The following is a 23,435-nucleotide window of genomic DNA, read 5'->3' on the forward strand; positions in this document are numbered from 1 at the left end:
CCCTCACTCCTTAAACCCTTCACACACACACACACACACATACATATAAACATTGTACCCTCACCTCTCCTCCTTGCCCCCCCCCCCTCCCCCGACGCACACCTGCCCAGGAAAATGCAGCGCAACTAATCAATTTCCAACAGGTGTGAGTGAGGACGAAGACGTGTGGGCAGAGGTGTGTGTGTGTGTGTGTGTGTGTGTGTGTGTGTGTGTGTGTGTGTGTTATGATGATGGTGATGAGAATGATGATGATGATGATGATGGTGATGACGAGTGCCTGGAAGGTTGTGGAAGAGATCTCCGCGTTACTTCACTCACCATCCTCATCACTACCACCGCCACCACCATCACCACTATCACTCCGAGCATCGCAAACTCATCACCAGCGGAGTATAATGTCATCATACCAGAAGAGAAGACGCCTCCACCTCCACTCCAATTTCCTCCTCCTCCTCCTCCTCCTCCTCCTCCGGGGCCACGCCAAAGTATGTACTAATCATGTATTTTTTTTGTTTACCTGCTGACTGGTTTTCTCTCTCTCTCTCTCTCTCTCTCTCTCTCTCTCTCTCTCATTTATTATGGCTGGGTTCCTTTAAAGTTAATATTTGTTAATTAAAGTCTACCTCCAATCTCCATCATTTCTTATCCTCCTCCTCGTCTCTCTCTCTCTCTCTCTCTCTCTCTCTCTCTCTCTCTCTCTCTCTCTCTCTCTCTCTCTCTCTCTCTCTCTCTCTCTCTCTCTCTCTCTCATTCACTCCACGACAGATGAGAGGAGGAGGAGGAGGAGGAAGAGGAGGAAGAAGAGGAGGAGGAGGAGATTTTCGAACTATCAGAAAATGTGGTGAAAAAGAAGAGAAAATTTGAAGAAGAAAAAGAAGAAAAAAAAATGAGAAGAGGAAGTAGAAAAAAAAAAAGAAATACAACACAGAGAAAAATAAAACAAGGAGGAGGAGGAGGAGGAGGAGGAGGAGGAGGAGGAAGAGGAGGAGGAGGAGCAGGAGGATTTAAAGGCCAAGCAGGCTATAAGAGACCACACAGGCGGAGATGCAGCCACCTCCACCACCACCACCACCACCACCACCACCTCCACCACCATCACCACCACCACCATCACCACCACTACAAATTCCACATCCACCAAAAATCTGAGCCACAGGTTAAGCCACGTACACCACCACCACCTCCACCACCTCCACCACCACCTCCACCTCCACTACAGCACCAAGCGTACCCAAGAGAAGAGATTAAAAGGTTGATAAAGAAGGACAGAGTAAGCCGAAGGAAGATAAGTCGAGGAGAAGAGGAAGAGGAGGAGGAGGAGGAGGAGGAAGAAGTGTGGAGGGGAGAAGAGAAGGAAGAGGAGGAGAAAGAGAGAGAGGAGAGAGAGAGAGAGAGAGAGAGAGAGAGAGAGAGAGAGAGAGAGAGAGAGAGAGAGAGAGAGAGAGAGAGAGAGAGAGAGAGAGAGAGAGAATACCACAAGCTTTAATGTAAACAGAAAGCAAACAGTGACAGATACAAACACACAGGCCGATAAACAGTGAGAGAGAGAGAGAGAGAGAGAGAGAGAGAGAGAGAGAGAGAGAGAGAGAGAAAATGAGTAGGCTGCTGCAGGAAGGAGGTGTGACCAGCGAAGCATGACCATACTCTCAGTCAGCCAGTCAGCCAGCCAACCACATAGCCTATCCACCTAACCACACACCCTATCCACCTAACCACACAGCCTATCCACCTAACCACACAGCCTATCCACCTAACCACACACCCTATCCACCTAACCACACACCCCATCCACCTAACCACTCACCCTATTCACCCAGTCAGCCACCTTCCATCTAGACACCCAGCAACCAGTCACACATTCTACCCTATCCAGCTAGACAGTCAGACAGCCAATCATCCTCCCTATCCTTACAGCCAGTCATCCAGTCTGTTAGGAAGCCAGTCTGACACCTCCTCTCCATCCAGTTATGTAGCCAGTCATCCATCAACGCAGCCAGTTAAGCATTCATCTATATTCCTACCCTCCACTGCCCATTCAGCCATCCGGTCACCCAGCCACAGAGCCACCTGATCAGACAGCGAGGCAACGAACTATAAACTCATTCTGATAGGTTATACGACAGTCAAGTGGAGTAATTCATCCAATCATTATATCAGACAAGTTTCCAGTCAGCCAGTCAGCCAGTCAACGTCAGTCCAATCGTCCGTGTAACCGGTTAAATAATGCATACAGACAGACGGTATTATAGACAGCAGCGGGTGCAACAATCAATTTATATAAGGAAAAGCGATCAAATAAAGTGAAGACAGAGGCAAAACCAGCCAGCCAGCAGACAAAACAGAAGAATTAACCGAGGAAGGAAAAATACATGACCAGTCAGCCAGGAGGGAGGAGGAGGAAGAGATGGTGTTCGGTCAGCTGAGTCCAGTCATGGCCAGTCAGTCGTCTTGCGCCCTGACTGGTCCCTACCACTACCACTACCACCATCACCACAACCACTATTACCAACACCAACACGTCTTCTACCATCACCCCAACCACCACCATTACCAACACGGATACGCCTTCTACCACACCCCCCAGCACCATCACCAACATTCCCTCTTTCACAACCACCACCATAACTACCAACACTACCAGACGAGGGAGAAGAGAAACCGGTGATGATGATTTTGGTGGTGGTGGTGATGGTGGTGTCTGGTCAGCCGATTCCATCCATGGCCACTATCACAATCACCACCACCACCATTACCAACCCTCCCCCCAACCACCACTACTACAACTACCAACACTACCAGACGATGGGACTTTAGTTGACTGATTTCCATTTTCCTCTCTCATGCAAACCCGCGGTGGAGTATTTATCGTGGAGCAAATGTGGATGTGGAGTGCTTGTGGAGGGCCGGAGTCGTGAAGACGCATGACATCAAGTGACTGTTGAGGGCTCCGCCGCGAAAAAAAAAAACACACACCGTCGTAAAGAAGAAGAAGAAGAAGAAGGGGGGGGGGGGGGGAGAAAAAAAGGAGCATCGCCTCAACCTTGTTAGTACGATCCAACACCGTTTATAGAGGCTTTCCGAGGGGTTTCGAAGGAGGAGGAGGAGGAGGACAGGGTGGGTTGGTCTCGCAGCGTCTGGAGGGAAGGAAGGAAGGAGGGATGGAGGAAAGGGACGAAGGAGGGTTGAAGGAAGGAAGGGAGGGAGAAAAGAGGGTTGAAGGAAGGGAGGAAGGAGAATTGGAGAAAGGAAGGAAGGAGGAATGAAAGAAGGAAGGAAGGAAAGAGGGATGGAGGAATAGAACGAAGGAGGGTTAGGGAAAGGAAGGAGGGAGGGTTGAAAGAAGGAAGGAAGGGAGGGAGAAAAGAGGGTTGAAGGAAGGGAGGAAGGAGAAATGGAGAAAGGAAGGAAGGAGGAATGAAAGAAGGAAGGAAGGACGGAGGGATAAAAGAAGGAAGGAAGGAAGGAAGGAGGGCTAAAAGAAGGAAGGAAGGAAGGAAGGAGGGTTGCAGCATGTCATCGGTGGGTGAAGGAACGTAGACCTCACCCACCTCATCCACCTCACTCACTTCACCCACCTCACCCACCCCACCAGCCCCCTCACCTCTCTCTCTCTCTCTCTCTCTCTCTCTCTCTCTCTCTCTCTCTCTCTCTCTCTCTCTCTCTCTCTCTCTCTCTCTCTCTCTCTCTCTCTCTCTACCTATCCTACCTTGCCTTTCTCTACAAGCCCTTTCTCTATTCTTCCTTCCTTTCCATACCTCCTCCTCCTCCTCCTCCTCCTCCTACTGAAGCAATGTTGGGGTAGTATAGGATTAAGAGGCAGCGTGACGAGAGGAAAGACGAGGACGCAGATAAGGAGGAAGAGGAGGAGGAGGAGGAGGAGGAGGAGGAGGAAGATGCACACAGATGGACGGCAGCTGACGAATCAAAGCATCTCTGTGAAGGGCTTATGACGATGGTATCTGCTCTGGTGCTCAATAATAATCCACTGGTCAATGCTACCGCTGGAAGGACAGGTAGGCGGAAGAAAGGAGGAGGAGGAGGAGGAGGAGGAGGAAGGAGAGAAGAGGAGCACAATGCATTTCGATCTAAAGGAATGTGCCCTTTACATAATCCAGAGTACACACACACACACACACACACACACACACACACACACACACACACACACACGCTCCTCGCAAATTCCAGTCATGACGAAGAAATTCCGAAGAGTTGAGGAGTTTGACAGGACACTGGACTTGACCGACCGGCGGCCCTTTAAATCATGACTTCCGCCTCCGAACTTATCATCATCATCATCATCATTATTATTTTTTAGGATTATTTAACTTCCATTCACTTTTAATTATTCTTCCGCCTATTTCCCTTTCATTAACAATATGGGGATGTTTTCCTACACACCTTCATTCCTCTCATTCCTCCTCTCCCTCCTCTCCTCCCCTTGTGTCACCATCCCATACCTTCGCTCTCTCTCCCTTTCCTCCTGAACACTATCCTCTTCCTCCCATCATCGTCAAGCCTCCTTCTCCTTCTTGTCTTTATCCTAGTAACCCTTATCTTCTATTCCTATCTTCTTTCCGACTTTCCTATCCTTCTATCTTCATCCCATACCGTCTCTCTCTTCCTTAACACTATCGTCTTCCTCCCATCATCGTCAAGCCTCCTTCTCCCTATTCTATCTTCTTTCCATCGGCTCCTATCCTCTATTTTCCCTATTTTTCTCTCATCTTCATTCCCCTATCCTTCCTTCTATCTCCATCCCTATTCACCATCTTTTTTCCTTACTGTATTTTCCATCCCTTCTAGTTCTGTCCCCTATCCACAATCTTTCTCCCAACGCCATCTTCCTTCCCTTCAATCTCTATCCTCTAACCCCTATCTTTCTCCTCACTTCATCCCCCTTCCCTTCTATCTCTATCCTCTACCCCTATCTTTCTCCTTATTTCATCCCCCATCCCTTCTATCTCTATCCTCTACCCACAATCTTTCTCCTTATTTCATCCTCCATCCCTTCTATCTCAATCCTCTATCCACAATCTTTCTCCCAACTCCATCTTCCTTCCCTTCAATCTCTATCCTCTAACCCCTATCTTTCTCCTTATTTCATCCCCCTTCCCATCTATCTCTATCCTCTACCCACAATCTTTCTCCTCACTTCATCCCCCTTCCCTTCTATCTCTATCCTCTATCCACAATCTTTCTCCCAACTCCATCTTCCTTCCCTTCAATCTCTATCCTCTACCCCTATCTTTCTCCTTATTTCATCCCCCTTCCCTTCTATCTCTATCCTCTATCCCCACTTTCTCAACTACGTCACCCATCCCTCCTATCCCCGTGTATTTTTATCCTTTATAACCCCTATTTTCATTTTTCGTTCCCTGGCATCGAAGAATATAAGGATGAAGGAGAAAAAAGGAGAAAAAAACTCAATATCCTCGCTATGATAACCCAGCCAGTCACCTTCCTCTCCCTGACCAGGCAAGCCCAGATTCTAACAGTCACTCCGGAGTACGTACCAGTTAGTGCCACCCACCTGTCTACCTGGTTATTCTTCATCTTCAGCCTCTACTAAAGCATCACAGTTCCCCCCCAGTCACTTCCCAATACACCCCAGTCACTTACCCCAGTCTTCCTGTCACCATCATTTACCTACTCACTTGCTTACACTTACCAGTCACCCCAGCCGTCCCTCATCACCCCATCACCCCAGCCTTCCCCTCAGTCTCCCCCAGTCTCCTACAGTCGTCCACCAAACTCTCCCTTCCCCGCCACAATCTTCGGAGGCTCCACGGTCAGTCTCGTTCGCCCCATACTCCCGCACCTTCGCTCCCCCCCTCGCACCCTTTCACCTCCCCGCCGCCCCGCCTCGCACGCCTCCGAGGGCTCGCAAAAATTTCACGGGTCGTCTGGGCGCCATTAATCACCGACTGTCGTGTCTCTGTCGCTCCGGGAAGGCGGGCTGTTGAGTGTCGTCGCCGCCTTCACCGCCGCCGACGCTTCCCTAATTTCCCGCTACATTAAGGTCTCGATTTTTTTGCAGATTCGCTTCAGGTAGTTTCTGCTGGCCAGGCCAATCGACCGCCCAGATGTTGAGGGTCCAGCAGCCTATACCTGGCCTTTGTCTCGGGGTGTATGTCCACGCGAAACCCTACGGAGCCTGACCTCTCTCAACGCCTGTTTGGGAGCCACTTGAGCGACAGACGGAGGCGCGGACTGAGACGGACGCAAAAAAGGAATTCTTGAAACTGGAAAGGAAAAAGTAGGTATGTATTCACTCTGGGTTCACTCCCGCTATAGAGTTTTGTGTGCCGCCGCTGCCGCCGCTCCCAGCTGGCCATGATTGTGTGTTAGCGCCAGTCCTCGCCCGCTGGAACAATTGCCGTGCAGAATATATCAGAGAATTCGCCTTGCCTGTTTGACTGTGTGTTTCTCTATCTGTCTGCCTGCCTACCTGCCTGCCTCCTTGCTTGCTTACTTATCCCGGTAGCAGCAACGGGCCAAATTTGTGGCTTTACCGTGTAGCAGCGACGGGCCAAATTTGTGGCTTTACCGTGTAGCAGCGACGGGCCAAATTTGTGGCTTTACCGTGTAGCAGCGACGGGCCAAATTTGTGGCTTTACCGTGTAGCAGCGACGGGCCAAATTTGTGGCTTTACCGTGTAGCAGCGACGGGCCAAATTTGTGGCTTTACCGTGTAGCAGCGACGTGCCAAATTTGTGCCATGATTTAAACCCCCCAAAATAGATAATATACATAAACTGATCACACATGCTTTGATATATATTATGAAATGGTTTGTGTGAGTGATGATTTTTTTCTCTCATTTTTCTCGCTTAGAAGGACCATTAAGAAACCACCATAACCATCGCAAAGGGCCAGTCTTCTCAGAGCCTTTTGGAACTCACAGTAAATATTTTCAAAGGCCACAAAAGAGATTAGTCGGGTTCTTATAAGTTTTTTTTTGTTTTTTTTTACATTCATAGTGCAGAAGCCTCGTTAAGCCATCCTAAAGCTCATAAAACTACCCACGGAAATACCCACAACCTCTACGAAAACCATATCAAAAGCGAGTGTCTAAGTCCCGAAGGTTTGAGAATGAGCCAGGGAAGGAAAGGATATGGGAGCTACCACGATCATAAACACCTTTGGAGAGACGCAACCATAAGAAAAACAACCAAAAAGTGGGGGACAGCAGAAAGGCTCACCCCGGCGTCTTGTTAACCGGTGTCAGGCGTTGGGCGCGAGAACGATAAGTGACGGGGAGCTCACCGGGTTATTAGGGCCAGCAAAGATGACAAATTGTTATGGCGGAGTTTGGGTATGACATGGAAGAATATGAGTGGATGACTGGACGAGAGCGGCGGGTCGGGGACGGCGGCGAGGAAAGAGGAGGAAGAGGAGGAAGAGAAGGTAAAAACAAGGACGAAGACGAGGAGGAGGAAGAGAAGAACAAGGACGAAGACGAGGACGAGGAAGAGAAGAACAAGGACGAGAACAAGGAAGAGGAAGAAAACGACGAGGACGAGGTACACGGTAAAGCCACAAATTTGGTCCGTCGCTGGTACACGGTAAAGCCACAAATTTGGTCCGTCGCTGCTACACGGTAAAGCCACAAATTTGGCCCGTCGCTGCTACACGGTAAAGCCACAAATTTGGCCCGTCGCTGCTACCGGGTTAAGAGGAACATCAACGGCGCTGACATCATTTAAAGAAAAACCTTACCCTGCGCTACTGTACAATCTTCAGCCCTGCACTATCAGCATGTACATAAGCTTTCCCCTAATCTGTTGGCAAGGAAGAGCGTTGGCGGGCAGCAGGAGGGGATAGTTAGTAATGGTCTAAACAGGATAACAAATGCATAATGAAAATACCAATCCTGAGGCAATAATGTGAATGAATGCATGAATGAAGGAGACGAGAGGAAGAAACAGACAAGTATATAAAATTGAGATAAAAAAAGCAAACTGAGAAACAACAACAAAAAAAGTGAGATCGCTGACACCTAAGTAATAAAAAAAATGAGGAAATAGGTATACGAAAAAAATAATAATAATAATAACGAAGAAAAGTACACCGAAAAGGAAATATATGAAAACACTATGAAAAAAAAGAATGCGAAAAGTTAATTAAAAAAAACAACAACAAAAAAAAAAGCACTATGGAGAGCTAATGAGAATGTTACCGAGCGAAAGGCTGAAAAATGGAGCGATCAGGCGGGAGATCAGCGGGGAGATGCGGGAGGCGGGGCGAGGGGAGGGCGGGTGCGAGGGGGAAGCGGGGGTCACTTACTGGGCCGTGTAGCGTCGGGGGAAGAAAGAGCGGCCGTGATGGGGTCTCGGAGCGAACCAGTACTTAAGGCCGCGAGGACAAAGGCGGAGATGAGGAGATAACGCGAGAACAGACGTGAGGATTATCGGGCTGACGGAGGACGATGATGACGCTGGTGGTGGAGACGAAGGGAAGTCATCAGGGCGCAATGAACCGCTTCCTAATGAATAAAATGTAGACCTTATTTTTTACAGTAAAGAAAATACCTCAAGGGCAAAATCAAAACATAAACAAAAAAACATTGATTAAGTTGAGTTCCACAGGTAAAAAAAATGGTAGATCTTATTTTTTACAGTAAAGAAAACAGCTCAAGGGCAAAATCAAAACATAAACAAAAAAATATTCATTAATTTGAGTTCCACAGGTAAAAAAAAATGTAGACCTTATTTTTTACAGTAAAGAAAATACCTCAAGGGCAAAATCAAAACATAAACATAAAATAATATTGATTAATTTGAGTTCCACAGGTAAAAAAAAAATGTAGACCTTATTTTTTACAGTAAGGAAAATACCTCAAGGGAAAAATCAAAACATAAACAAAAAAACATTGATTAAGTTGAGTTCCACAGGTAAAAAAAAAATGTAGACCTTATTTTTTACAGTAAAGAAAATACCTCAAGGGCAAGATCAAAACATAAACCAAAAAATATTGATTAATTTGAGTTCCACAGGTAAAAAAAAAATGTAGACCTTATTTTTTACAGTAAAGAAAATACCTCAAGGGCAAGATCAAAACATAACAAAAAAATATTGATTAATTTGAGTTCCACAGGTAAAAAAAAATGTAACCTTATTTTTTACAGTAAAGAAAATACCTCAAGGGCAAAATCAAAACATAAACCAAAAAATATTGATTAATTTGAGATCCACAGGTAAAAAAAAAATGTAGACCTTATTTTTTACAGTAAAGAAAATACCTCAAGGGCAAAATCAAAACATAAACCAAAAAATATTGATTAATTTGAGTTCCACAGGTAAAAAAAAATGTAGACCTTATTTTTTACAGTAAAGAAAATACCTCAAGGGCAAAATCAAAACATAAACCAAAAAATACTGATTAATTTGAGATCCACAGGTGTCGTGATGATATGCAACACTTGGTAGAGTTTATGGTGAAGGTGGAGAGCCTTAGACGAAGACTTTGAAAGCTTGCCTATGAAAAATGTGAAGGGATGAAAATATAAATTACTTCTTGCATTGAAAAGATGAACGAAGTGAAGAAAACGAAGACTAATTGAAGAACCCGCGAATGAAAAATGTGAAGGAATGAAAACAGGTCACCTCTTGCACTGAAAAGAGGGACGAAGTGAAAACGAAAGTGAGCTATGGGGGGTCGCGGGAGGGAAGGGGGAGGTTGAGAGGAAGGGAGCAGTCAGGAGGGGGAGGGGGTAGGAGGTACGGAAGGGGTGGCGGAGAGTGAGGTAAAGAAGAAAAGGGGAGGGGAGGAAAGGGTGAAGGGGGGAAAGGGGGGGGAGAGAAGGCGTGCAGTTAACAGGTTCACGAAAAAAAATAAAAAAATGGATTGTTTATATATATGCGAAGGAGGTGCTTTAAGTGTGTCGGTACGTGTGTGTGTGTGTGTGTGTGTGTGTGTGTGTGTGTGTGTGTGTGTGTGTGTGTGTGTGTTAGAGAGTTTGTTTCTTCGCCTGTTTTGCTTTCGCGTTTCCTTTCTTTCGTCTGTTCTGCTTCATTTCACCCACAAGATTTATATACCTGTCTCCGTCTTGTCTGTTGGCTCGTATGGGTGTCTGTGGCGTGTTGTTACGGCTGTTTATATGGCGGGCTGTCTGTGTATCTGCGGGTCTCTATATCTTTTTGCCTGTCTGTCTCCTTGCTTAGTTGACTGTCTGTTTATATGTCTGATTGCCTGCTTGTATGTTATTCCGCTCTGCTTGTCTCTCCTATCTATCTCTATCTATCATTTTTTTTAAACCATGAGGCAAATTAAAGGCAAATAATAAAAATAATAATGAAAGAAGCCCACTACAGATTCCCATGAACAAAAGAGAACAAGAACGTGAGGTCAAAACTATCTATTTCTATCTATCTACCTAGTAAGTGGGCGTGTTAACCTCCTCCACCTCTGCTGTTTATTCTTCTTCTTCCACTTTTTCCTCTTCCTTCATTCTCCTTCTCTCTGTTCTCCACTTTTCCTTCCATTTATTCCACCTTCTCCTCCACCTATGCTGTTTATTCCTCTTCCACTTTTTCCTCTTCCTTCATTCTCCCTCTCTCTCTGTTCTCCACTTTTCCCTCCTTTTGTTCCACCTCCACCTGTACCTCTGATTCATCCACCTCTGCTGTTTATTCCTCTTCTTCCACTTTCTCCTCTTCCTTCATTCTCCCTCTCTCCGTTCTCCACTTTTCCTTCCTTTTATTCCACCTCCTCCTCTACCTGATTCCTCCACCTCTGCTGCCTCTTCTTCCACCTCCTCCTCTTTATCCCCCTCATCTTCCACTTCTTTAATTTTCCTCACATTTCCTTCACTTCAATCTATTTTCCGCTACCTTTAAACAGACAAAAACAAAGATCAATGAAGCGCATGATCACCAAGAGCGCAACACGATCTTCTTCTTGCGCGTGTTTACTTTCAATATTGATAAAAGGATGAAAATATGGCAGAGTAAAGAGAAGGGGGGGGGGGAGGGGGGGGGAGGAAAGCCTACCCCCTCGTCTGTAACTATATTAAATGAATTAGAATATACTGAATGAAAACAGAGCGAGGTCAATGCACAGAAGGAAGGAAAGTTAACGTTAATACCCTCGTGTGTCAGGAAGTGATTTAGTATGAATTAAACCAACAAAAACAATGAGGTGGATAGATAGATAGATAGATAGAAAGAACGCGTGTCCAAGTATCTTTAATTAAATAGATTGGTATTTGTACGGATAGAAGAAGTTAACGAGAGAGAGAGAGAGAGAGAGAGAGAGAGAGAGAGAGAGAGAGAGAGAGAGAGAAATATATATATATATTCTTCAAGTTAATCAGAATGTGTTATCTCAAAAGAACAAGAGAGTAAAAGGCTATAGGAAAAGAGTTCCACGTGGGTAACTAACTACCTTGAAATAAAAATCGTAAAGACATTGATAAAAAAAAATATAAAAAAAGACTGCCTAAAAAAAAAGGAAAAAAAAGGAAAAAAAAGAAAAAAAAAAGGAAAAAAAAAGGAAAAAAAAAAAGAAAATCAACGCAAGTAACAACCTTCACATGAACCAAAACACGTATCGAACCAAAACAAAACGAGATAAATAAGAAAAACAAAAGGCAACGTGCTTCACCCCCTTATACCAACCTCTTGCAGACTCCTTAAGGGGTGGCATTATAAGATATTTCGCTGCCCAAGAACACCTATTTGACAAGGCTTTCTTAGGAGTTGTGGGCATTTCCAGGGGTACTTTTATGACCCTGGTGGTACTTTGACCCTTCCTCTGTACCGTGAACCTGAAGAAACACTCATTAGAACCCGATTGACCCCCTCTGTGACCTTTAGAAATAGCTGATGTGAGAACTGAAAACATCTTATAATACCGGTTAAGAAGGGGTCGTATTATAAGATATTTCGCCGCCTAAGAACACCTATTGGACAAGGCTTTCGTAGGAGTTGTGGGCATTTCCAGGGGTACTTTTATGACCCTGGTGGTAGTTTGACCCTTCCTCTGTACCGTGAACCTAAAGAAACACTCATTAGAACCCGACTGACCCCCTCTTTGACCTTTAGAAATAGCTGATGTGAGAACTGTTAACGCCTTATAATACCGGTTAAGAAGGGGTCGTATTATTAGATATTTCCCCGCCCAAGAACACCTATTGGACAAGGCTTTCGTAGGAGTTGTGGGCATTTCCAGGGGTACTTTTATGATCCTGGTGGTAGTTTGACCCTTCCTCTGTACCGTGAACCTGAAGAAACACTCATTAGAACTCGATTAACCTCCTTTTTGGTCTTTGGAAATAGTTGTTGTGTGGGATGGGAGCAACTGACAATACCAACCTATTACCCTCTTATAATGGCCTCTTGCAGACTCCTTACGTTCTTATGTTCTTATGTACGCCCGCCAAACCAACCCTCGACTTCGGCAATAGAGGACGACTTCACGACACCCACCAACCCCGTGTGTGTGTGTGTGTGTGTGTGTGTGTGTGTTTAGTGGTACGGGGTGGTGTCACGGGTCGCGGCGGGGTCAGGTGGAGCGGCCGAGGAGGTGGAGGCGAGGTGGAGGGTTTTCTTGCAGGCTATTGTGACGGGCAGATAAGAGGCTTTGGAGAGTGGCGCCGCTGATAATGGTGGTGATGATGATGATGGTGATGATGGTGATGGTGGTGGTGATGGTGATGATTTCTCCACTTTTACTTCCTTTTATTCCACCTTCTCTCTCTCTCTCTCTCTCTCTCTCTCTCTCTCTCTCTCTCTCTCTCTCTCTCTCTCTCTCTCTCTCTCTCTCTCTCTCTCTTTCTTTATCATTTTGCGTCATCTTTATCCATCTTTATCACATTTACTTTAATCTATTTTCTTCTATCTTCACTTTCTTTAATCTTCCTTTCTATATTCACCTTCTTCGTCATTTTCTTGCGTCCTCATCTTCTCCATCTTTATCTACTTCCCTTTCCGCTTCCTTCATCCTTTTAACATTTACTTCACCTCAATCTATCTATCGTCTCCCATCTTCACTTTCATCATCTTTCTCTACCTTCCACTCCACCATCTTCTTTACTCTCTTGTGTCATTTTTATCCTTCTTCCTTTCTTTATCTTCTCCCCATTTACTTCACTTTAAATTCTATCTTCACCTATCTCCACTTTCATCATCTTTCTCTAACTTCAGCTCCACTTTCTCTATCATCATCCACTTTTTTTGATCTACCATGCTTTATTCTTTATCTCCCTCCACTTATCGGCTCTCCTCCTCCTCCTCCTCCACCTCCATTTTACTAGTTTTATTTTCTCTTCCACTTTCCTTGTCATTCTTTTCCACGATATTTTTTTTTCTACTTCTTTATCTCCATCATCATCCTCGCTCACTTTCGCCATTCTCACTCTCCTTCATCTTCCTTCACCTTCATTACAGGCTCCTCATACCTTTCCACCTCCTCCTCCACCTCCACATCTTCCTCCCCCTCCTTTACCCTCCCTACCTCCACCTCCTCTTCCACCTCCACCGGTTTCATCCTGCACCTCCTTGCATGTGTAGCCCCAACGTCATCACTTCTATCACCCCACCACCACCACCACCACTACCACCACCACCACCACCACCACCACCACCACCACCACCACTATCATTACCCGGACTACCATTACATTGATTACATTACCAAAATCATCACTATTACCACGACTACCAAAACCACCGCCACCACCACCACCATCAAGTTCCCCACCACTACCATCTTCTCCTCCTCCTCCTCCTCCTCCTCCTCCAGACAGCTTACGTGGTTATGGTGAGCTTCAAGAGTGACTCACCAAACGAGTGATTTTAAAGGAGGAGGAGGAGGAGGAGGAGAAGGAGAAGGAAGAGGAGGAACAGGAGAAGGAGGTGGAGGAGGAATACTATAATAATAATAATAATAATAATAATAATAATAATAATAATAAAAATGACGATAAAGAGGAAGAAGAGGAAGGAAGAGCGTAGCAGGAGGAAGAAGATTAGAGAAAGAGGAACAATAAATCGCTTTCCTTCCCCCCACCTTTCCCTTACCCTCTCCTCCCCCCCACAACCCCAGGCACCCCACAATACAACCCCTAACAAGACAGCTAACCTATATGCCCCAACCTCGTCCATTACCCCACACATCCCTCAGACCCCCACACCTAACTCCCCCCCCCCCTCCAGTCCCCACCCACCCACATCCTGACTTCCCCAACCTAACCCCCCCCCCACCCTGACGCCGCAGAATCCACAACAGTCATGACTCGTCTGCCAACAAGGTCACCGGCCAGACACAGACGACAACACACCTTTTGCAACTAATCAGACTTGAGAAAAGGCCGACATTTTTACCGCGGGCGAGACGTGTCGGGCGGAGGAGGAGGAGGAAGTGGAGGAAGGTGGAAGTGCTTTTTCGAGGGAGGTAATGGTGGTGAGTGGTGAGTGGAGAAGTTTGTGGAGGTGGAGGTGGTGGAGCGGATGGTAGTGGTGGATGGAGAAGTGGAGGAAGGCTGTGATGAAGAGCGAGCGAGGAGAGGGTGGAGGAGGTGGTGCACTGAGGTGGAGGTGGAGGTGGTGGTGGTGGTTCTGAAGAGAGGAGGAGCCCGTCTTTATCTATCAATGAGTCTATTTGTCTATCAATTTATCAATCTATTATCTATTTATATCACTATTCATGTCTACTTAATAATCTGTCCATCTCTCTACTACTACTACTACTACTACCACACCATCAGATCCACCACAAGAATCAACCACCGCAACCACAACACACCATAACCCCTTTCATCACCACCACCACCACCATTACATCACCACCCCGCGCAACACCACTACCACCATCACCATTGCCACCGAACTACAGTGATGACTAATTCAGTGTCCGATAACAATCACCATCACCACCATCACCACCATCACCAACAACATCAACGGTGCAACAACCTCCCCCATTTCACGGAATTAACAAGGTGGAGGAGGAGGAAGAAGAGAAAGAGTATACGAAGGAGAAGAGGAGGAGGAGGAGGAGGAGGAGGAAGATGAAGACGAAAAGGTCACTGAAACATGAAGTATAAAAAATGAAGAAGTGTAAATGATGTGAGAAAATAATTGACGAAAAAAAAAAAGTGTCAGAAAAACTTACATTGAAATCCTCGTCATTCAGTTCATCCGGGACCTTTAAATCATCTCCGGGGGTGGGTGGGGGGGGGGGTGAGAGAGAGAGAGAGAGAGAGAGAGAGAGAGAGAGAGAGAGAGAGAGAGAGAGAGAGAGAGAGAGAGAGAACAGTGAGACAGACAGAGAAACAGACAGAAACAGAGAGACAGAGAAACAGACAGAAATAAACAGAGAAACAGAGACAGAAACAGACAGACAGACAGGTAAACAGTGCAACCATAACAGAGAAAGAAACTCTAAATCAGACCGCAGTAAGGACCATAAGTCTCGCCATAAGGATAGATGAAGCTGGACTTGTGCTCGAGAAGGCGGATTGGGCGGGGCGGGGCGGGGCGGGGGCGGGAACGCAGTGAGATACGAGCGTGATAGTCAGCTATGAAACTGTGATCTGTGGGCCATAATGTGTTAGTTTTATGGGTCATCACACCGCGGCTACGGGGAGATAAACGAGAGGGGGGGAGGAAGGAAGCGGGGAGGAAGGGAGAGGAGGGAAGGGAGTGGGAAGAGATTCAAGAGGAAGGAACTGAATGAAAGAACGAAGGAAAAAGGAAGGAAGAAAAGGAAAGAAGGAAGGGATTAAGAATGAAGTAAGGAAGGGAAAAGAGAAAGAAATGAATGGAGGAAAGTGAGGAGAAATAAATGAAGAGAAAGAAGGATGAATGAGAGGAAGGGAAGACAGAGAGGTAGGAAAGAAGGAAGGAAGGAAGGGACTGAGAAGGAAAGAACGAAGGAAAAAGGGTGGAAGGGAATGAGAAGGAAGGAAGGAAGGAAAAAGGAAGGAAGGAAAGGAGTAAGGAAAAAAAGAAAGAAGGAAGGGAAAACAGAGAGGTAGGAAGGAAGGAAGGAAGGGACTGAGAAGGAAAGAACGAAGGAAAAAGGGTGGAAGGGATTGAGAAGGAAGGAAGGAAGGAAAAAGGAAGGAAGGAAAGGAGTAAGGAAAAAAGGATAGAAAGGGATTAAGAATGAAGAAACGGTACTGTGAAGGAAGGAAGGAATTAAGGAGATGATGGATGAATGAAAAGAAAGGAGGATGAATGAGAGGAAAGAAAGACAGAGGTTGGAAGGAAGGAGAGACAAGGAATAGGGGAAGAGAAGGAGATCGTAAAAGAAAAGTATCACAACGGTAGGAAGGAATGAAAGAAGAAGAAATGAAGAATGAAATGGCAAGAAAATAGGAAACGAAAGAAGGGAGATAAGAACGGACGGAAGGAAGGCACGCAGGGAGAAAGGAAGAAAGGAAGGAAGGAAGGAGAGGGAGAGGTCAGGGTTGGGAGATATGGGGAGGGAGAGGGAGAGAGGGGGAAGAATAGAGAATAAAATCAAATAAGGAGAAAACCTCAAGAAAGGCTTTAAAACTAGTCTGTGTGTGTGTGTGTGTGTGTGTGTGTGTGTGTGTGTGTGTGTGTGTGTGTACGAGTAATGGGTATCTTAACAGTCTTGGAGAAACAACGAGAAAACAACAACAACAACAACAACAACTTCACTACCACAAACACCACCAGTATCACCCGCACCAATAACAAAATCTACTACTTATACTACTACTACTACTACTACTACCACAACTACTAATGAATAAACAAATAAATTCTTCTGCTCCACACGCCAATGATCGTCTGGAGGTTTTACGAAAGCAATGAAATAAATAAAAACATTGCTCACACGCTTTGGCCCGTAAGGGGATCGAACCCTCGACATCCGCGTTATTAGCACGGCGCTCTAACCAACTGAGCTAACAGGCCGGTGAGGGGACGGGCATCTCCTCTGCTCTTGTGGATGCTGCTGCTGCTGCTGATGATGATGATGATGACGATGATAATAATGGTCGATGCAGGGATCAGTGCGCTGCGTGTTTTGTGAGGCTCGTGTGTTGTTATGTTCATCTAATTGTTTTTTGTTTTTGTTTTTACAGCTAAGGAAACAGTTCAAGGGCGTAAAGAAATATATAAGAAAAAAAAGCCCGCTACTTACTGCTCCTGAATAGAGGTCGAAGGAGTGTCCAAAAAGAGAGGCCAGTTTCGGGAGGAGAGGTGTCCTGTGTGTACTTATTTCCTCGTTTACTCTGGACTGGGGCGAGTTTATAATGTCCGTATAACAGTATCTTCTGTTCACATCGTTCTCTTAACATGTCTCTCCTGGTTACACAAATGTTCTATGGTAAAGCTTCCCATCCATCAATAACAGTGTAATAACCATAATAGCAATGATAATAATAATAATAATGATGATAAGAACAACAACAATAATAATAATAATAATGAAAATAATAATAACAGTAATAATAATAATAATATACATTTCACTGCAGACAACGATGCCACGCGCCTGGATATATACAAGACAGAACACACTCAGAAGCTGTGTGTGTGTGTGTGCGTGTGTGTGTGTGTGTGTAACCACCACGTAACTACAACCGGAAGAGCAAGACCATTTCATTGACAGGTTCACGGACCAGGTGACACAGCGAACACGGGGGGAGTGGCGGGGCACGGCGGGGCAAGGCGGGGCTGGAAGGGAGGGTGACTGGGGTACACCTGGCGGGATGGGGCGGGCAGGCAGGCAGGCAGACAGGTGTTCCCCGGCCTGACACCCACGTGACCACACCTGTCACAGCCGGCCCCTTGAGCAGCCGCTGAGGCGTGGACGACTGGATGCAGGGGGGGTGGGGGGGTGGGGGGGGAGCAAAGAAAAAAAGAGAAACACAGACAGACCGACGACCTGCCCTCCTCGCCTCATATAGACCAGAATGTCCTTTGATAAAACAAACCTCCATAATCTTCTTTTTCGTCTACATCTCACCCTTTCTATCCGTTCCTACCTACTCTTTTTCCTTCCAACTCATGATGCTTCCTCCCTTCCTTCCTCCCTCCTCTCCTTTATTCTTTGCGTCCTTCCTCCTTTTCTTTCTTTATTACGATCTTCCTCCTTTCCTGAAGTTCTTCCTCGCTCCCTCCCTTTAATCATTTTAATTATTTTTCCTTCCTTATTGAATTACTCGAGAGTGCGGCGCCGCAACACGAAAGAGTTACCATCGTTGAGGCACTGCTGACCAACCTATTGATGGTGGAAAAAGAGACAACTACAGGGGCTATGACACAGGTCTTTAAATACCTCAACAAGTTCAAAAACTAGAAACGACAGTTGAACAATGCAAGCGAGGGGACGCGGTACATCATCTGCCACTGAAACAAGCTTCCGGCACAAGTAGTGAATGCAGAAATGATCAAACCCTTAAAAAATCGCATTGACCGTTACTTGATTGCGTCACGAGTGAAGTGAACGATCCCGCAGATTACTGATATGACTAACGAACTGACTGCATCACTGAGGCGGCAGCATCGTTACAAGCTCACGGGCAGTACGCTGGCTGATCTTTTGTTTCCGCTTTCCTGCCGTGCCATCATTACCAATATTACTTCATATAAGAAATAAGTGGAAATGGGTAACTGCAAAAAGATTATATTATTTCCATTTTTTTTCCAGTCTCGATTTACTACAAACGATTAATGAAAAACAGAAAAAGAAGAAAATGAATGGAAATGAGAAGGAAAAGAAACAAAATAGCAGAGAGAGAGAGAGAGAGAGAGAGAGAGAGAGATAACGAAATTACCCCGATAAGAATCACCATGAGATAACGATTAGGGAAGACGACGATTTACAACACAAGAAAAAAAAAACGAAAAAGAAAAAAAAAAACATTACTTACCAAGGAAGACACGGAGAAAGAAAGAAAATTACACGCAAAAATAAAAATAGGAAAAGAAGAAACAGAGAAGCATACGAAAGGGAAGAACTTAAACATAGGAAAACAGAAAATGAAAAGAGAAAACAAGGAAAAAACAAACCTCAGGAATAATAGAGTTGAAGCAAGATAAAGATAGGCTTACCTGGACTTAACGACGGATTCACGGAGGCCCAGGTACAGGTGAGGTGGGGGGGGGGCGTCAGTCACCTGGGCGGACCTAATTGCTCCCGCGCCTCCCAATCACGCCGCTAATCAGCTGAGGAGGAATGGATTACCCCAATTACCACCAATCAGTGAGAGTGATCCGGGTGTTCTGCCTCTCAAACTCTCTCTCTCTCTCTCTCTCTCTCTCTCTCTCTCTCTCTCTCTCTCTCTCTCTCTCTCTCTCTCTCTCTCTCTCTCTCTCTCCTCCTCCCTTCCTCCCTATCTCTCTCTCTCCCACCCCCCTTCTTCTCTCCCTCCCTCACTCTCCCTTTCCCCCTCTGCCTCCCTAAACTCCCTAAACGTTGGGATAGATCGAGGGAAAACGTTGGGATATATCGAGGAGGAAAACGTTGAGGTAGATCGAGGTGAAAAACGTTGGGATATATCGAGGTGGAAAACGTTGGGATAGGTCGAGATGGAAAACGTTGGGATAGGTCTTCTTCGTGCAGTGGAATAATGAGAACTGATGATGATGGTGAAGATGATGGTGAAGATGATGGTGATGAGAGAGAGAGAGAGAGTGTGTTATTATCAGTGGGAGAGTTTTCTTTTTCTTCTCTCTTGCTCGTCTCCTCTTCGTTCCCTTCAGCCGTCTACATCATCACATAAACTAAGGGGATTAGTCTAGTAAAAATAGCAATAAAAATGCCTGAACCCGGAAAAAAATATTATGTTAATGAATTTGGTATGAAAAGAAGCGGAATTTTGTGCAGATTAACATATCCAAAATCCGCAAAAAGTCCACTTGGGGAAAAAAAATTACAGCAACAAAATGGCGGCCAAAAAAAAAATAACGAAATATGTTTTTATAATAGTACTCCAACATTTTAGTTTGTATGCATAGAGGAAAAAAAACAAGAAAAGGGATTAAAGTTATATAAGTGCGCAAGATCGTCACTACTTAGACCACTGCAGTTTCATCTCACCCAAAACATTGCCACATGGGGTAGCGCGGACATAAAAAGAGGCTTTACCTCTTCTTTTACCAACATAATACCTACATGTAAGTATGCAAAACGTATTCATGTTGTTGTAATTGTGTTAATGTGAATAGTTTTCGACAGGGTGAACTATAATAGTATGATATCTGGTTTTGATTATATGATTATTCTAATCAATTTAAATAAATTTCGTGAGTAGGCTACAATATTATTCCCAGAGCTTACTATATTATACCTCTATACCGTGTGTGTGTGTGTGTGTGTGTGTGTAAACATAATAAGTGGCATTCTGTAGCCTACTCCCTTTCGTATTTCTTTTATTATAACTTTAAGCCCTGTGGTGGGGGCTTAAGAATCCCACCACCGTATAAAAGGGGCGGAGCGAGGGGATTGGGAACTCCCTCCTTTGCATAACTATCCTACGAAAAGACATGGCGAATGAGTGTGATTTCGCATTGTCTTGGGCTACCCCCGTGAGGGGAAAGAGGCCAGGTATACGGTATATAGATAGATAGATAGATAGATAGCTTTGCATACATAAGAGGTAAAAAAAATTAAAATCTTAAAATATAAATTTATCATTGATGATGGCACTATAGGTTCTTGGCCCTAAAATTTACATATAATGATTGCAGAAATTTCTTGTCCTTCACTAGATCTTTGTTTTTCAGCAGTTTTTGTATGGTAGCAGTCATGGCTGGGGAAGACATCGAGCCTGAAAAGTGTGTCATATGCCTTAAAAAGTGTCTTTCATCTGAAAAAGTTGTGGTGAGTTTGAAAGGACTTAATACTGTGCTACATTACTGCAAACTTCGTGAACGGCCGGACCTGGAGTCTTATGTTGCTAAGTGCATGGAAAAAAATGAAGAGGTGTTGGTCCATAAAGACTGTCGCCGGAATTTTACTGACATGAAGAGAAAAGTCACCTACCGCGCTGATGAAGCGTCATCTTTTGATACTCCTAACAAGAGACTCAGATCAAGCATGGAGCATTTTTTGTGGAAGGAACATTGCTTTTTGTGTGGACAGGCAGCAAAAAAGGATGAGAAGCATCTCCATCGAGGCATTGTTTATCAAGTGACACATATCGGATTTCGACAAAGAGTTCTTCACAAGTGTGACCACCAAAGAAATGACAACTGGAGCCATGAAGTCTACACTAGAATTGCAACAAATCATGATTTGGTCGCCGTCAATGCAATATACCACAAAGAATGTTTTTCTCGCTTTGTTTCAAACTGGCCATCTGCAGATTCTCCACCAAACAGAAGAGGCCGACCAAAAGATGAAAGTATGCAAAAATGGTTTCAAGTTCTTTGTGTATGGCTAGAAGGAAAATCAGATGGGGAACTGTATACTCTAAAAGAATTGCATGATAAAATGAGAGAACTGGCAAATGGAGACAAAGTTTACGGAGAAAAGCGGTTGAAACAAAAACTAGAGGACAGATATAAGGACTCTTTGGTGTTTGCAGAAGTTAAAGGGCACTCCAATATTGCCTTTTTTCGAAATACATTAGATAGTATCATCAACAACAAATGGTATGAGTCAAGAAGAGAGGATACTGGCGAAGAAGCTCAGCGCATCATAAAAACAGCAGCAAAACTGATAATGGCTGAGATCAGAGAACACGAGTACAACACAGTTTTTTATCCATCACAGAATGCTATTCTTTTACAACGAATGGTGCCAGCAGGCTTGAAGTTGCTACTGGAGGTTCTAGTAAAAGATGAACTCAAGCAGCAAAGTATAGGTCAAGCCATTCATTACGTATGCTGCAAGACCAAGATCCTTTATTCCTCCAATTTTATTTGGTCTTGCTGTTGAAGCTGACCATGTCTTTGGATCGCGGTGGTTGATTGATGAGCTAAATCAACTTGGTTTTAGTGTAAGTTACAGCGAAGTAACGCGATTCAAGCAATCAGCAGTAATAGAGGAGGATGCTTCAACAATCCTTCAATCTATTCCTTGTGGTACTTTCACGCAGTTTGTGGGAGATAATGTGGACCACAACATCTGCACACTGGACGGCAAGAGGACATTTCATGGAATGGGAATACTGGCAGCGTCAACAAATAAAGATGGAATCCGAGCTCAAACTCCTCCTATCAAGAGACATCCACTCACACGAAGTACAGCTATCACTCAAAACAAAGGTGTCAAGATTGTTCCATATCTCAGCTCAGACGAATCTGCTTTCTCCAAGATTGTGTTGAAGTCTCTGAGGAAACTGGAAACACCAGAAATTGTTAATTTTGGACATAACATCGATCTTCTTTGGCAACCTGCCCAGATGTTCCCAACAGAATCAAGACCTAACTGGTCAGGATTCATGCAAACTTATAGCAATGGTGAGCATCCTGGAAAATCTGTAATCACGCTTTTGCCAATAATCAATCTGAAACCATCTGATGAAACATGTCTGTATTCAACACTTTTGTTCGTCACTGAATTATGAAATCATTATGTCATTGGAACTCCTTGTATTACATTAGATCAGCCACTTTGGATCAAAGCAGTCGAAATAATAACTGACAAGTCTCTCCGGATCGTATGCCGACTAGGAGGTTTTCATACTCTAATGAGTTTTCGGTAGCATTGGAACACTAATGAAAGGTTCCGGATTGAATGAATGCTTGCAAACCATCTACCGAGAAAATGCAGTGACACACATTGAATCTGGAAAAGCTATCTCCAGAGCACTTAGGGACATTTCTTGGTGCAGAGTGCTTTATATGGTTTGCTTCTTGATGAATTTTTTGTGACGAGAGAGAGGAAAACAAGATGACACTGAAAACACGGGAGATCAAAGAGACGTAAAAGCATTTAGTAAGGACGAGAAAGAAGAAATCAAGATCTTGTACAAGAAGCTTCAGAAAGACGCACCTAATGAGAAAGAGTTAGAAGAAAGCTCTGCCTTGACGAAAGTACGTTCACTGCTGTCAGAGAAAATGGAAAGATTGGTAGATGCATCTAGGACGGCAAAGCTTTGGATTCAATACATGGAGTACGTGAATGTCATCAAGATGTTCATTGCAGGTGAAAGAACCGGAAACTGGCAACTTCACTTGGATGCTATCTTTAAAATGCTGAACTTATTCGCTGCAACTGGACACACAAACTATGCCAAAAGTGCTCGCTTGTATCTTCAGACGATGAGAGATCTTCCCTCAAACTATCCAGATATTCACAAGAAATTCACAGATGAGCAATGCCACACAGTCAGAAAAGTGATCGTTTTGGGCAGGACTTTGGATCTAGTCATCGAACAATCAATGATGAGAGCGTTAAAGAGTCGAGGTGGACTTACAATGGGACGCGGTATGACAGACTCGGTCATAACAACATGGATTCACAGTATGCATGCATGTGCTAGCATCCACAATGCCATGACT

At 44.7% G+C, this 23,435-nt stretch overlaps 1 long non-coding RNA gene and 1 other non-coding gene across 2 annotated transcripts in view; both read right to left on the reverse strand.

Moving 5' to 3' along the window:
- LOC126987599 (uncharacterized) overlaps positions 1-23,435 on the reverse strand; it is a 364,593-nt gene that overhangs the window by 151,880 nt on the left and 189,278 nt on the right. The window contains exon 5 of the long non-coding RNA XR_007741044.1: positions 19,038-19,151. This is a non-coding gene — a long non-coding RNA (uncharacterized LOC126987599). The remainder of the gene's footprint in view (positions 1-19,037; positions 19,152-23,435) is intronic.
- Trnai-aau (transfer RNA isoleucine (anticodon AAU)) lies at positions 16,819-16,892 on the reverse strand. The gene has a single exon. It is a non-coding gene; the product is annotated as a tRNA-Ile (tRNA).

This window comes from Eriocheir sinensis, chromosome 65, assembly GCF_024679095.1.
Source record: "Eriocheir sinensis breed Jianghai 21 chromosome 65, ASM2467909v1, whole genome shotgun sequence".
Taxonomy (NCBI): domain Eukaryota; kingdom Metazoa; phylum Arthropoda; class Malacostraca; order Decapoda; family Varunidae; genus Eriocheir; species Eriocheir sinensis.